The following is a 17100-nucleotide window of genomic DNA, read 5'->3' on the forward strand; positions in this document are numbered from 1 at the left end:
GTTGCACTGACCAGCGTTGTGGACCACCAGGAATCGTCCCAGGCAGATGGGGATTTTCCAAGGATGAGGACCTCCGTATTGTCTGAGTTCAGTTTCAGCTGACTGAGTTTCATCCATTCTGCAGCGTCTTTCATTCCTTCATGGAGGTTGATGTTGGTGGGGGCTGGGTCTTTGGTGAGGGAGAGTACCAGCTGGGTGTCATTGGCATAGGAGATGATGTTGAGGTTGTGTGTGCATGCAATGGCGGCGAGGGTGCTCATGTAGATGTTCAAGTGTGTTGGGCTGAGCGAGGAGCCTTGGGGTACGTGAGAGTCAGTGTATTTAAACAATGCCTACATGACACATGCTAATTGTAGTACAACAAAGATATACGTCCTATATGTATTAATTCCTTGTGCCCCATGTGTGTCAGTACCTGCCATTGTTAAAGTGATGCAACAGTGCTGCAAGTCCTTCATTAATTATGCACAAAATATATGCAGTTACCTATGCAACTGAAAGGGTCACCTGCAGAATTCTCTATTGACATCACTACTTCATATGCAATGATGTACTTGTGTCTAAATGGTACTTGCATCATTTACCAGGCATAGTCAATCCACATACCAGGCCTTAATGCTGGCCATGATTTGACGCCCCCTGTCAAGATGTGTCTACCATGAAAGTGTTGTGCAGTGTGTGTTGCATTGTGTGTCAAAATGCTGCACGTATTAACTCTGAAGCAGCACCCCATGTATAAGTGTAACAGAAACAGGAGGCGTGCCAAAATGAATAGCAGGGCACACCTGTGCTTTTTCTAGCAACACTACCAAAATTGCCATGTTTCATGTCAATAGTGCATTTAACATGTGTGTTGCCTTGTGCAGCATACAGGGATGATGTTCCATGAAACTTGCATTGTATATGCGTATGAAGTGTCAACTTTCAATGCAGAAACAAACCTTGCCTGCACACAGATGCACTGGCATCATGTTGAAGAGGGGCCTGCATTTGTGCATGCAGTGCATTGACTTCATGTGCAGGCCAAATGCATTGGAATGCACCGTCTCATATGTATTCAGGCCTTTCATGTCATCTAGAATTGTCATAGTGTTAGAAATTACTCAACATTACTTTGCATCCCTGTGTCTGAACATCAATGATGATGCCACCATGCGTCAAAAGTGATGCCCTGTTAGCAATAGGCCCTTGACAAAATGTGCCTTACATTGCATGAATGTGCATGTCTACAGGTGTCAATGTGTAAGTGCAGACTGATGTGGATGTTATTGCTCCATTGCAGAAAACATGTCACAAGATGAGGGGAGGCAGTTTAGGATTCCTCTAGAAAGATACCGCCACATCCGCAATGTTGGACGTTCCTTCAGGCAGATGGGACGCAGACATGAGCAGACACGTGCAGCTGGAGCCTGGAGATCACCAACTCCCACTCCACCATCCAACACGCGGAGCCGGAAGCAAAAGGGAAAGACATCTGCCATGGACACCGGAACAGGAGCAGAATCATGGCAACAACATTCTCCACAAATTGGCACCGCATCTCCAAAACAGAGTGGACCCACAAGCCTACCCACCTCTGCACCATCAACATCAGGTTTGTCTGAACCCCCAGCTAATCTTGAGTCCGGATCATCAAAAGATCCCACTTCCGGACATCCCTCTGCTCTGACCCCCGTGACCACCACTGGTCCACCACCTGGACCCACCACTGCTCTGCCCCCTGCAAATAACACTGATCAATCAGCTGTAGCGTTTACTGTACTGCCCCATGCGGAATTCACACATCCCACAACTGGACCTGCAGCTGCTCCCCCAGAGCTCGATGTTGGCCTACTGATGGCCAAAATTGACAAACTTGAAAAGGGCCAACAGGACCTGACTTTGAAGATGGCGGGCATTCAACTCCAGCTGGCCACCCTGTTGAGCATGGTTGCAGACTTAAATGCCAGCATCACCCAAATGGATGAGCAGCAATAGCCACTCACTCAACAACAGCATTACAACTGTGGTCTGTGTCCCTGACATGTCATTTCACATGCAAAGTTTCAGACAATGTTAATTTTTACCTCTTTTATAGTTAGATAGCCGTTAGGATAGTTGTTGTAGTTAGGAATAGTTTTAGGATAAGTGTTAAGTTATTAGGAGTGGGTGGGGGTTTATGTATAGTGAATGTTAAATGTATTTTAAGACGAAAATTTAAAATATATATATATATATATCTTTGTTTAGTTAGGTAGGTTAATTAATATGTGTTTAGATTAAGTGTATGTATGCCTGAAGTGTGATTGTTGAATAGGGGGTGGGGGGTCATATGTGTGTTTTTGTGGTGTATGTGTGAGGTAGGTTTAGGAACAGTAAGTAAGTATAAGTGTAGATGTTAGTGCCTTAGATTAGCTTAGTGTAGGAATTATCTTTAAATGTTTCATAAGTGTAGTGTCGGTGACCATTGCATTTTATTTGTGTTAACTTGTTTGAAAATAAAATCTGTTTTACATTTACAAAATATCTGACTTGTAGGCATATGAAGTGGTAAAATCAGCTTAGTGGGAGCCTTACAGTTGCTGTCCAAGTAATGTCAACAATGATCTTATATCTGAGATTATCGTTAAATGTTAGGTATTGTAAGCCAAATTTTCATTACACTATCACTAATTCATAGAGGCCACTACTCACCCTTGAGGGACTTAAGGTATTGTGTGAGAGGTGAGCTCATGTGATCAACAATCAGGTGAAAAGATCGTGGGACCTCATTTATAATGTATTGCCGTAGTGAAGCACAGCAGGCCTTCCTGTTGCGCTACCCTTTTGCAGGATAAAGGGCAGGACCGTGCCGTATCTGTAAGATAGAGCGCAGTCCTGTCGTTTTCACCAGCACCGGTGCACAATGGGCTGTCCTGCGCAAACGCAGGCACCTTTGCACAATGGTGCAAGGGTGGCTGCCTTGCGGGGAACATTATTCTTGTACAGGAACTGACACCTCTCAGTTAAATAATCATCATAACAGCCTCTTCCTCTTACTATATGTGCTGCATTGTGTGGAAAAGGGAAGACGAAGAGAAATTAAGATATTTCTCACCATTGCGCCTTCCTCACGCCTGCCCTGGGTATGTGTAATATTTTGGCCAGTGCCTCAGATTTCATGTTCCTATTAAATCTGGGGCAGTGTCAAAAGCCCATGGATGTTGCTGGGAACGCACCCAGCAACACCCATTGCACGTGCCTGTAACGCAGAACACTGCGTTAAAGGGCCGGATTTTTCTCATGCAGCATGATCCCATGACTATGGGCCTTGGTGATGGCTGATAAGTATTAGGCAGGGTTCTGCGTCACAGGACGTCACAACAAGTGAGGGTCAGATGGCGCAAGGGGCGTCATTAACGGGGCCACCTGGTATTGAGACTGTAGCTCAATTCTTGCAGTGTTGGCCCAATGCTGAGGGGGAGTATGTCCCAGGTCTTGTCTGCAAGTAGAAAATAAATCTGCATCACGGTCTGGCTATGTAGATGCATGGAAATTTGACCATGGCTAGGTCTGTATTGCAGAGGTATGTCTTGTGGGCGTTGAAGCAGATTCATTTGTAGAGGTTTGGTGGTCCATGTTGTGGCTGACTCTGGAGGCGTGTGTGAGTACCTTGAGTGTCAGTATATCTGTATGGGTGTGGAGGCAGTAGAGCTCCTGTATGTGCTGGCTGAAGTGGTATTGTCAGGAGACCCACAGGGAACGTCTGCCTACGGTGTTCTGGACATTCATCATTTTGTTCCTTTGAGAATTTTTGATACTGATATTGAGGGCTATCACATTGAACAGGCTGATGATGATGGATGTGTGGCTGATGTAATAAATGAATTCTGTGCCAATCAATTTGATGCTCTTGCAGAGTATGCGGAGGGTGAAGAAGTATGGTGAGGATACTGCTATTATCTGTAATGACATGGTGAGGGATGAGTTCAGTACAATGTTGAGTTTGCTTGCCACATATGAGTGTTGTAGTCTTTACCCAGCCCAGGGGACCACCAGGTATAGTCCCATGTGGTAGGGGTGGTTGTGAGGATGATGACCTGTTTTGCCAACATATAGAGATTTGCACATCTGAGGCACTTACATGTTGCCACATCTTGCATCCATTGTGGTTAGTTGTGTCCTGTGATGTTGGGTACCTTGGGGAGGGAGAGGCAGAGCTGGATGTATTAGGCGTAGGGTACTATGCTGAGTCCATGTTCATTGATGATGTCAGCAAGTGGGGCCATGTAGACGTAGTAGACAAAGGAACTGAGGGACAATCCCTGGGGAACCCAGCATCAGTACTCCGTGGGTTTTGATGTGAAATGTATTAGGCTGAATCATCAGCTCCGGTCTACAAGGGAGGAGACAATCTAGTGTGGTGTATTACCTTGCGTCATGCCATAGTGGAGTCTGGCTGCTAGTGTGTTGTGGAACATTGTTTCTTGAAATGATGAGATGTATTGTGTATATGGAGTGGCAGTGTGGCCTACTTTGAGGAGTGTGTGGATGTTGCAGTGGCGTGTAGGAGGGACCTCTTGATGCTGTTGTTTGTCATGGAGCAAGATTGGGGATGTTGTATCTTACAATGAACTTCACTGGGTGCATGTTGACCCTCTGGTTTGTGACTTTGTCTGCAAATGTTAGTGGCGAGATGTGCCTGTGGGTCTTGCGGTCTGTTTGGTCAGCAGGGGTATCATTGGTAATGTCATTTAGCTCTCACCATTTGCATTCATTGTGGAGGTGCATGTTCCAATGGTGGTGTTCATATACTGTCACTGTTCGTGTGCAATGGGGGTTGCAAACCTGTGGAATATGTGCTGTGGGCAGGGGTGTGTGGGTGCTCCTTAATCTATGGCCATCAAGGTGTTTGTGGTGTCAAACATGTTGACATGTGGCCAGCAGAGGATGGTGTGTAGTGTGGTTTACTTGGGCGAAGGTGTTGTGTGGGATGCCTAGGTTATGTTCATCAAAGTTGATATTCACTTTGCCTATCTAGTGGTAGGAGACTGATCCAAGTGTCTTGCAAATGTCCGTGGGGTGAGTGAGGCCTGAGCTTTGGCTGGGTCATAGTGTGAAATTTTGTATGGAGTTGATGATTTCCATGGATTGGCAGGATGTGTAGAGGATTGTGCCCTTGATGAATTTGCATTTGTGTGGATCAGATGAGTTTGACATTTTGCTGTGATGTTGGCCCTGTAGGCGGAGTGTATTTCCTGGGTTTTGGTTGAACCTCAAACCTAACTCCAGTAGCCTGCACATGAGCATTGATTATTGTATGTCCGTGGATACACATGTGACATTGGTGGTGTGTTGTATGTTGTGCTTCAAGGAGGTGTGCAGGCATGTATGTGCATATGTAGTCCTACATCTGTATTTCATAATGAGCTGAGTTTGTGTGGCACATGGTGGATGGAGGAGTGTGTATCAGTGCTGAGGCAAGGGGCTCTGTGTTGATCTTGCACCAGTATCTGCACAGTGAATGTGGCCTTGACATGTGTACGGTGTGTTTTTTGAATGAGGAGAGGATGCATTGGGGCTTGGATCAGGGAGGATGCGTGGGATGGCCAAGGAAAATATTGTTACCTTGGATGAAAATGTGTTCAAGGGTGTGCCCCACCTTGTGAGTTGTGGTGATGACAATCTGATGTTGGCGATGTTGTCTAGGAGTGCGGTGAAGTTAAATTGGCAGAGTTTGTCAAGGTGTTATACTGGTGTCTGAGCTGTACATAGTCCGTGTATTCAAGGTTGTTGTGCGCTCTGTGATCTGCATTGGAGTTGACAAATGTTGTGGCACATCAAGGATGTCTGTATGCGAGGGAACAACATGGAGTTGTCCTGTAGTTCACTGTGATACAGAAGTCGACATGTTCAGTACTGTGCAATGAGTTGATCATAATGGTGTTAGTCTGTTGGAGGCAGTTCCTGGAGATGATGGCAAGGCATTCCTCCATGGTGTTTTTGGCCGTATTTATGCATGATCTTGTAAAAGTTGTGGATTGCGTATGCAATGTCGGTTGCAAATGAGAGCTAGGCAACGTAACTTGTGCAAGAGGGTGTTGATGGCCTCACACATTTACATGACATATCTGTGCAGAGGACATGTGTGTAGGAGGATGCAGCTCAGCCATTACTGTGCATTGGCATACAGCTGGCTGGCTATAGCTGTCATTGTCTGGAGACGGGGTAAGGTGCTTCAGCAGTGTCAACATGAGACTGTTGCTTGTAAGTTGCACGGTGTTGAGAGCTGACAGTTGTATTATCTTACAAGGTTGCATGCATGGAGTGCTGCATTTGTAGTGGGGGTGGTTTTAACGACCAGGGTAACTTGAGCTGGTCTTGCTCATGTTGTGTATGTTCACTGATGTGCTTGAACTCAGCACAACAATGGTACCTATATACATCATCTGCCATTGAGCTGGGGTCGTGGGTAGGGAGAGCAGCTTGACAGCAGGAGCATGGACGTGTGTGGGTGCTGGATGGACAGGTAACTGCAGTGGAAGTGGCAAGTAAAAGGCAGTGTGAATGCAGAGAAAAACAGGGGATACACAACAGACAGCCTAAATTTGCGCTAGCAGGAAAAGCAGACACACACAACAAGGGCACAAAACAGTGAACAAGGCACAGACAGACCATGGTGCCACAGGCAAATGGACTCATTGGCAATCTACATTGTACTAGTGGTACGGATCCTACCACGAGTCTAGTGGGACATTTCAATTGGGCAATGACATATCTGGTCTGTTGTTGTACAATAATCTGTGTGACAGGCCTGTACATAAGTAGTTATTGTGGATGTATGCAAGCTGACTCAATCTCACATTGCATTTTAGCCGATTTTCTAACAGACTCCAACCTTGAAATCTGTAACGTTGTCACTTCTCCAAATGAAAAGTGTAACAGTGGTCAAGGATCAGTGGTGTGCCGAGGCTTTGCCATTCGCTCAGATTTACAGAGGTATTTGGACATCTCAATTCTGACATGTCATGGAAGTTATCTTGCCATGGCTAATTCCACGGCCAGTTTTGTGCATCAGTGTGTCAACATACATCAGGCACACAGAGCATCATCTATGACAGCCTTGCTTCACTTTTGACATGTGAAAAAGTGACGCTTCAGTGCCACAAGGCTTTAAGGAATGAGGCCCACTGTCTTTGCAGCAACACTAAAGTGTTTGTAGGACTTCATACATGAGATACCATTTGAGTGATAAGGGATGATGTTGCAGGCACTGGTGTGACGCATGTCCCTATTCCTATGCTTAAGCTAATTGCATTGTCTGCTACTTATCTTACGTTAGGATGTGCCTTTGATGCCCGCCACGTGCAGATGTTTCACATTTATACATACATGTGGTATGTCAGATTTGTCATCATCACATACATACACCTTGGACTGACCCACATTAATGCTAGCTTGCAAGCAGATTTGCTTTTACCATTCACACCCTCCTTGTAAAAATTGTACTGTTTGTCATACCAACTTGCGACATCATGTGCTATCTTAGACATTTCCAATCCTGTACTACACACGTTAATAGTCACTTTATGAACGTTGCCAGTTGGACATTGCATGTTGTGCTTGCAAAATATTTTAAGTGACACAACTTAGCAAGTAGCAAGGTATGACGGAACTCTACTAATCAAGGGACACATACAGTAGGGTTGAGGATGTACATGCACAATCCATACAATAACATGACATTTGTGACATTTATGTGTGAGTAGGTTTTTATTGTGTGGAAAGTGAGTGTTTACATCATACGTTCACCTCATGGAGGAAGGCCACAGATAATTACTTGTAAATCCATTGACTATCAGTAATTGGTATTTCTTCATTACTGGGGTACACTGTCAGTAGGATGAGCACCGGACAGTGTATATTTAGTGTCCTCGTACAATAGGTGATGCTAACGTGCAGTTTTGCGGAGGACTGGGCATTCATCAAAATCGTCTTCAGCAGATGTATGTATTGTCTTAGCTGATGGTGTCAACACTGGTGCAGTCAACATAGGAGGCATACACACATCAGGGACTGCAGATGTTGAAGGGAGTGTTCCTGCATCCTGTTCCTTGCCCATCAGGTAACGCATAAATGCACTGAGCATGACTTGCTGGTTTACCAGCACTGCTGCAACATCCCGTTGGTAGGCAGCCAAGTTGGTAAGGTATGCATCCTGTTTTTGATTCATTACTTCAAGTATGTCCTGGATGGCCCTCCACCTGTTGGCAACTTCAAGGCTGGCACTTGTGTTGGGCATTTGTTTGTGCCTCTGCTGCATGACTTCAGATATGTCATTCAGGGCCTGAAACAAACCACGTGGTGGAGCATCGTTGCTGCTTCCATTTTCTGCACTGCCACAACCGGATCTTAGACAACGGAGGACCCCCTCTAGGGTGGCTGCCATGCTCTCTATCCCTTTACGCACCTCCTGTGCCAACTGACCCTGCACATCAACAACACGTTGTTCAAAAACATTTAGCGTGTCCTGCGAGTGGTGAGGGTGAGAAGTTGTGGGAGGTGGCGTACGAGTGCTTCCATGTTGGTCAAGTGGAGATCCCACTATGCTGCTTTGCATTCTTGTGCGGGGAGAGGGTGTTTGAATTGATTGTAACAGGTCCTGGAAGAGGCCTATGTCCATGCTTGGTACACTGTCACCGTCCTGGTCATCTGCTTCAAACAAAGGTTCCTGCTCATGAGTAGGTGTTGCATGCCCTGAAATGTAACAAGATGTAGGTTTATGCTCATGTAGGACATCTGGTCTACAGATTCACAGTTTTGAGTTATCTTGACTTTTGAACTTTGATGTGTGTCAACATGTCAAAGTTTAAGCTACACATCATCACTTATGTAACAAAAAATGACATGGCATGATTAAATTGATGCATTCAAAAAGTGTTTCCTATCACATGGCACATGGCCAGACAGTGCATGCACACTTGCACCATTCAGCTTGTGTGCATGTCCTGATGGCTGTATTGTTGGTGGATATTGAAGACACATTCCAGCACAGTAGCAAGTCCAAGTGGCATTATGCACTCTGTATGTGTGTAACAGGTATCAGTCCACAATTACTGATGAATTGGCACATGGATTTCTTAACATCTCACATCATCCCACCTGTCATAGCCATCACGGCTGTGTTGTTTGTGTGTGACCCATTTCCTGTGTTTTCATGCAAATGACGTTATATTGGAATGATACAGATTGCTCCTGGTATGTTGCTCAACCTACACGCAGCTCCGCCTGTGTGCCCCTGCTGCCGCTGCCGAGTACACACTGGTAGGTGTGCTCAACCACCGTTTCTGTGTCCCGTTTGTGCCCTCTGTGCAACTGTTTTTCCCCCTCTTTGCACACCATTTTGCTTTCTGTGCCACTGTTTCACCACCCCATGCACACTTGCTGCTCCCGCCTACCAGCTGCTCCTCCCTCCCACATCCCCATATATGCCAGACGTTGCGCGGTTGTGCGGCTGGCGCACCAAAGGCACACCTTAAGCAAGCCAGTCTGCGGCCATCCGTGCCTGGACCGTGCCCAGCGCCAGGACCCCTTGAGGCCACAAACGCCACTACACCAGACTCCAGTACTACGCCTGTGCCCTCCACGCACTCAATGCCGGACAAAACCACACTTGCTTTCAGGCCGCCACAAAAACAGACACACGGGACCCTTCTCCTGCCGCACAGGCAGCTTCACATGCGACTGAGCCATCAAACCTCCATGGACTGGACCCAGCCACCTCCAATGCATAATCCACAACACCCACTCCGCACGCAAACACCCCATTTGGCTCTGGAATCTGCTCAACACCTCCGCCCCAGACGTGTGCTTCTTAACCGTGACCTGGTGGAACGACTCCTCTGCAACCAACATCACCATAGACATCCCACACAGCTACAAGATCACCCGCAGGGATTGCGCTGACTGAATTGGTGGATGAATCGCCATCGACCACAAGTCCAACCTCAAGGTCGGCACCCATGCAGACGACACCCTCAACACCGCCGACCACCTGCACTTCAAGATCCACACCGACACCCAACACCACCCTCAGAGGAACACTCGTCACAGCACCCCGGACCCTGTGCTCAGTTCTGCAACTCCATCGATGACCTCGCCAGCACCCACACACTCGCCTCCACGCACTACATCATCCCGTGGGACCTGAACTTACACCTCAATAACAACAACAACGCCAACTCCGCCATACTGATCAACAACCTCACCAGACCCTGCCTCAGGCAACTCGGCACCGCACCCACGCCACCGGCCACAAGCTGGACCCCGTCTTCTCAACAGGCACCCAAGTCGCCTCCAACCACACCACTGAACTCCACTGGAACGACCACCGCTGCATCAATTTCACCTTCATGAAATCAACCACACACCACCGCAACCAACAGCTGCCTCGCCAACGCTGGGTCAAAGTCAACGAAGACCAGCTGGTCACCCCCCTCGCCCAGAACCCAAACAACAACCCCACCAACCCAGATGCCACAGCCCAAAACCTCTGACAGTGTATCTAGGACTGCACCAACACCTTTGCCCCACTCAGGTTACCCTCCAACAGCCACGCCTGCAACAGAGCCACCTGGTTCACCGACGACCTCCAGACCTATCAACGCGCATGACGGAAACTGGAGTAGAAATGGCTCCACGGACACACACCGGACAACCACACAGTCCACAAGGACGCCACCTTGTATACATCACCACCTCAACAGATTGGCCAAGAGATCCTCCTTCAGAGCCCGCCTGGATACCAATGCACACAACAGCAAAGAGCTCTTCAGCATTGTTAAAGAACTCTCTAACCCCTGCGCCAACGCCAACAACATCCCACCCTCACAAGAACTGTGCGACTCACTGTCCATCTTCTCCCAGCGCACGTTTGGTGACATCCATGACAGCTTCAACACCACAACCGCTCCAACTATGCCAGACTCCACCTCCCCTGCGAGGACCACCAGCGCCAACCGCCTCACCTCCTGGTACAACGTCAATGAGGACGCAACACACAAGGTCATTAACTCCATACACTCTGAATCACCAGCAATACCGTGACCACACCACATATTGTACGAAGCAGACGCAGCCAACTACGCAAGTTCATCAACATCTTCTTCAATGCAGCAACATTCCTGGAAAGATGGAAGCACGCCAAAAGCAATGCCCTCCTCAAGAGGCACATGGCAGACCCCAAGGCCCTCAAGGACTCATGGCCTATCTCCCTGCTCACGTTCCCAACGAAGGTCATCTAGAAAATCATCAACATGCAATTGGGCCGCAAGCTGGAGCCGTCCCAGTCCAGATTCAGACGTACATACAGCAGCAAGACAGTCCTCATCTCCGCCACAGACAACATCAGGCGCCAACTAGCCAACGGCGAGACATCAGCCCTCTTGCTCCTGGACCTGTCAACCGCCTTTGACACGGTATGCCATCACACTCTGAAGACACACCTCCAAGAATCCAGAATCTAATAGAAGGCCCTAGACTGGACCACGTCCCAGAGCATCAAAATCCCATCCTTCAAATCCAACGCCAACAACATCATCTGCGGCGTCCCCCAGGGGTCATCCCTCAGGCCGACGCTGTTCAACATGTACATTTCCCCCTCGCACAAGTGGCCCACCATCACAACCTCTACATCATCTCCTACACCAACAACACCCAGCTCATCCTCTCCCTCACCAGGGACCCACACACAGCCAAAACAAACCTCCACGAGGGAATGAAGTCCCTCGCCAACTGGATGAGGAGCAGCGGTCTGAAGCTGAACTTGGACAAGACAGAGGTCCTCATCCTCGGACCCACACCCTCAGCCTGGGACGACTCCTGGTGGGCAACCACACTGGGAACAGCACCAACACCCACTGACCATGCACGCAACCTACGATACATCCACTACTCCTCCCTCTCCATGTCTGAGCAGGTCAACGCCATCTACTCCTCCTGCTACAACAGCCTCTGCATGCTATGCAGGATCTACAAGTGGATCCCCACCCCAAACAAAAAGAACGGTGACACAGGCCCTCAGCAGCAGCAGACTGGACTATAGCAATGCACTCTACGCAGGATTCCCAGCCACACACCTACAACGACTGCAACGCATCCAATACACATACGGCTAAATGTTGTCAACGTCCCCCACCGCAGCCACATCATCACCCAAATTTGAGACCTACACTGGTTCCCCATCAGCAAGTGGATCACCTTCAAGCTCCTGATCCACCCACACAAAGCACTCCACTAGGCCGGACCAGCCTACCTGTACAGCAGACTCAGCTTCTACACCCCCACACGCCAGTTCCGCTCCACCAGCCTCCCCCTCACCACTGTCCACCGCATCCTATGACCAACCTCCAGCAGCAGATCCTTGTCCTACCTCGCCACCAAGACCTGGCACACCCTCCCTGCCGACCTACGGCCGACCCAGGACCTACTCGCATTCAGAAGACTCCTCAAGACCTGTCTCTTTGAGCGGTAGCGGCAGCCCCCTCCCATCAGAGTGGGAGATCCAACACGTGTTGTTGCATGCTGAAGGAGTGGTTCCAAGGACACGGACTTCTGTATTCTCTGAATTTGTCTTCATGCAACTGTGGTTCATGCAGACTGCGACGTCATGCATTCCTCAATGTATTTCAAGTCTGGGGATGGTGTAGTCTTAGGTGTGAGAGAGGGTGAGCTGTGTGTCATCAGCAATGGACACGATGTTGAGGCCGTGTTGGTTTCAAATGGCGCTGAGGCAGACCTGTTGATGTTGAAGAGGGTCAGGCACATTGATGGACCCTCTGGCATTCAGCATTGGATTTACGTGTTTTTGGAGAGGAAGGTTGTCAGTCTGATCCTTTGACCTCTTGCTGGGATGAATGATCCAGTCAAGCGGTGTTCCTTGTAATCCAGCATCATGTAGTGTTGAGAATACTGTGTGGTGTGAGTCTGTGTCGGAGCCCACTCACGGCTCTTTGTCCCGGAGGGTGCGGATGTCATCTGTGGCTGTGAATAGGGTGATCTTGGTGCTGTTGTTGATGTGATAAGGGCAGGGCTCTATGTGATCCCACAAGTGGATGTATCTCATGTTCGAGGGGGTGCATTCAGCTGTGACTGGTGTCCCGGTGGGGATGGTAGTATGGCTGTTGTGTTGGGAGGGGTTTTTGCGTGGTGCTGCCTGTGGCATCTCGTGTGTACGGCAAAGTTGTTGTTGTGTATTTTTTAACTTTAGGTGGAACTTTGTTGCACACTTATCACCGGGCTGTAGTGCCAGGGTGATGTCTGTAGCTTTGCTGCATAGGTTGGTGTATTCATGCTTCACCTTGACGAGTTTGCTGGAATTTTTCGATTCTTAGAGTATTTATTTGTGGTAGTCCGTCATTGCGTCCATGTATGTGTTGGACATTTACGGTGTCTTGGTGTTTATCCAGTTCTTCCCAATGTATCTGCTGGTGCGTCTTGCTTCTTAGAGATCAGTGCTGTACCATGTGGTGTCACTGTAGTGCTGTTTGTCAGGCTTGCGGAGGGTGGAGGGCTGGTATGCGCAGTTGTGTATCCAGGTGTGAAGTTCACTTGCTGAAACGCTGGCGTTGGCTGTGTTTGAGACCAGGGTGGTGGTTGAGCTTTGTCAGCAGTGTAGGCAGGTGATATGTCTGTGGATCATGTTTGCCAGGGCCTGTTGTCAGTCCCCGATGTTTTCCATGTGTGAGTGCATGGAGGGCGGCAGAGCTGCATCAGTGAGTGACTCTAGATCAGTTGTTACTGGAAATGCTTGTGTTTGGGACATGGAGGTGCGCATGCAGACTTGCCTTAGGCGTGCCTTCAGCACACCATGTGCATGCGTCTGCTGTGCGCTTGCACAGCGGCTGACATTGAGTAGCGTAAGTGTGAGGTACAATATTCTGTGATGCCGGAACACATGAAGACAGGGGTGGGGGCCTTAGTGGTAGAATATTTAAAATATGTGGAGTGTGGGCTCAGATGAGAGCAATGTACTAACTTCTAATGAAGACACAAGGGATAAGTGACTGATGTGATCATGCTAGTCTCCTCAAGGCATGGGAGGGTGGGTAGGACAGATCTAATATGAGGTGGGGCATGTGCAGATTGGCAAGATGACTCAGGTGCCACCCATTATGACCAGAGCAGTAATACCCACTTCCATGTTTGCTATGCAGGCTGCATTTCAGCCTCCATGGCAAACATGGCCAACACTCCAGCATGTGGCTGCATGACTTATCCCATTGCCAATTACCAGTCACACCAGCACTTCACAGCATTGTGATTGACTCAGGGTAGGGAGCCTGGCTGCCTAATTCCTTTTCTGTGACACAAAGGCAGGGTTGCATAAGCTCCAGAGACATGGGACACAGCTTTGAGGTAAGACTTCCCTCAATATATGTTTTGCAGCACCCGCTCACACACACATTTCCGCATCCATACGACATTCATTGTTATTTCCTGCATTTCCAAACTCACAGCTGTCCACCCCCGCAATTGTCAATGTTTGCCACTGTGCCCCCATGCAGAGCAGGTGTACCACTCTTGTGCCAAAGGCACATACATATTAGCAAAACATGCCATGACATCACATTCCATTGAATTAATTTTTAATACTAGGCATGTTGCAACTGTAGAGTAGGTGTTGCACAGCGGAGACTTTCAATACACTGTTCAAACTTAAGTGAGTGCATCCCCAAACTAACCTTGTCACCGCACACCCAGACATGAGGCATGAAAATCCTTTATGAGCAACCACGACACACACAATGGAGTCAGATTTGAGACTAATGCACACACCATTTTTCATTAGCAAAACAAATATACACACCATTTGTAATATTTTACAAAATTTCACCCCCTATTTCTCATGATGTACATCAATACAAATAAGAGTTGAGCCATATTTTACCCCATGAGACACCCAAATGTTCTTAATTGACACAAAAATGCACAACATTTTACATATTTTGTACATTTATCACATTAATTTATTTTTTGACTACTGACACATATAACCACATGAAGTACTTACATCACAACAAAATTGTGGTCACAATGACGTATTTTGAAGTGATATTTTGCAACACATGCGTTGCATTGTTGACATTGTACTGCCTGCATTGTAATGGTCATCTCAAAACACAAAGGCAACCATAGTCTACGCTATTTGCATCTGACTGGCTCAGGTCCACACTCTGCACCAAGGATTATTCCTCTTGGACACTGCAACAATACAATGGCAGCAACCTCCTCACCATCAACCCTGTACGCCACCTCACCTGCCAGGACCAACCTCTGCTCCAGACATCGCCATCACTGTCACTGACAACTTCTGTGTCACCGCAGAAGGCAGCACGACAATCATGGAAGAGGCATTGAAAACCCATACACTGGCACACTCAGAATGAGCAGGCACTCTAATGTGCCAAGGATGACCATGTACTACGGCAAATTAATTATCCTGACCGGGCCCATGACCATACTCATGTGCCCCATTCTCCAACAGCATTGTAGACTTCATTGCACCTCAGTGTCTGACATCCACAGACAGCATCCCTCTCGATGACCTCAAGTTCCACCTCAGCAGGAAAAGTTACCAGACCACCAACACCTCCTGGATAAATTCACTGACATCAGACACAAGCATCAAGGGACCTCAACATACCACTGAACAGGACACGGTTAAGTACATGTACTACAGCAGCAGGTACTTCTGATTCAGGCCAGACTTCAGACTCTCCTGGCACTACCATCATCGGATGCATGACATATGGGACTTGACCAGCAGACACCACCGCCATCCTTGCACCCTCTTGCAGCTGGAGCAAGGACACTGCATGACATCTCATCAACTCCTTGTGCAATGACAGTCCACCAATGCTGAAATACTTGTGACACTACAGCTCACAACTACTACTGTTAGGATCTCAAATGACACCATCATTTCTGCACCCTCATGAATGTACTTGCGTCAGTACTTTCCCCCTGCCTCATGGCAGGCATGAAGGTGGGGCAGTGCCATTGGGATAGGCTGCCACAATGCATTGCTGGAGTTGCGTCATGGTTGTGCATACACATACATAATGATTTCGGATGGATCAGTCATTACTTGCCTCATGGTGCAATGTCCAGTGAGTACTGTACATCCATGCTATTGCAAGGGGGGACATGGTGAGAAGTGTTGCCTCACTGTCTTCTTGCAGCAACACTTTTCTCGGTTGGGGCATAGGAATGCACACAATATTGTTGTTGGTGCACATTCCTACAGTGTATCTTTGTTACAGGGCAACCCTGAAACCTTGTTTGCAGCACTGTCCAGTACCAGGCCCATGCATAGATGTTGTTCCACAAATTGTCACCTTCCTTAGGGACAGGTATGTTCTGGCCTTACATTCCAGCAATTAATGTGCATTAGCGTGAGTTTGCTTGTTTCTTTGCATGTCCGTGACAGCCTTGCTAATCTTGCGAGGTGCAGTTAGTTAGATTGTTAGCATTATTTTGATATGGAACGCCTACCTTGCATGTCATTGCCATAATTTTGTTGGGACATGCAAGGCCATTGACATACAAGTTGCTATCACTCCTAAGCAGTTGCTCTCATCTGTATGCTACAGCTTGCTAATGTGAGAATACATTATTGGCACTTTAGATGCAGAAACAGTGCTGCAGAGTCGCTGAGGATCCATTTGTATAATGCACTATGGTGAATATTTGCTGAATGTTTTGCAGCTGGACTGCGCCACTTGCAATATAGGTGTGCTGCAGTGCAAGCATAGGTACAGGGCATGAAGGAGTCCATTGATGAGATGGTGCACATTCCTGCACACTATTGATGTTAGGTGTTGTATCACTGCAACAACACCATTGGTACACTTATATTTTGGCCATTCTCATAACAACATGGATGTGCTCTATTCACTGTGTGACACTACATGTTGCTATTCATGTTATATACATCATTCATCAAGACGTAGCTGGTCAGTGCTTAAGTCATGCATTGATGCAGTCATGTCAGGAGCATCATTCAAGTACAGCAAGCCTTGGTGCGAGCCTCTCCGTGTGGCACGTCCTCACCCTTACACCTACCATGATGCAGGTGTGAGG

The sequence above is a fragment of the Lissotriton helveticus genome, chromosome 7, assembly GCF_964261635.1.
Source record: "Lissotriton helveticus chromosome 7, aLisHel1.1, whole genome shotgun sequence".
NCBI lineage: Eukaryota > Metazoa > Chordata > Amphibia > Caudata > Salamandridae > Lissotriton > Lissotriton helveticus.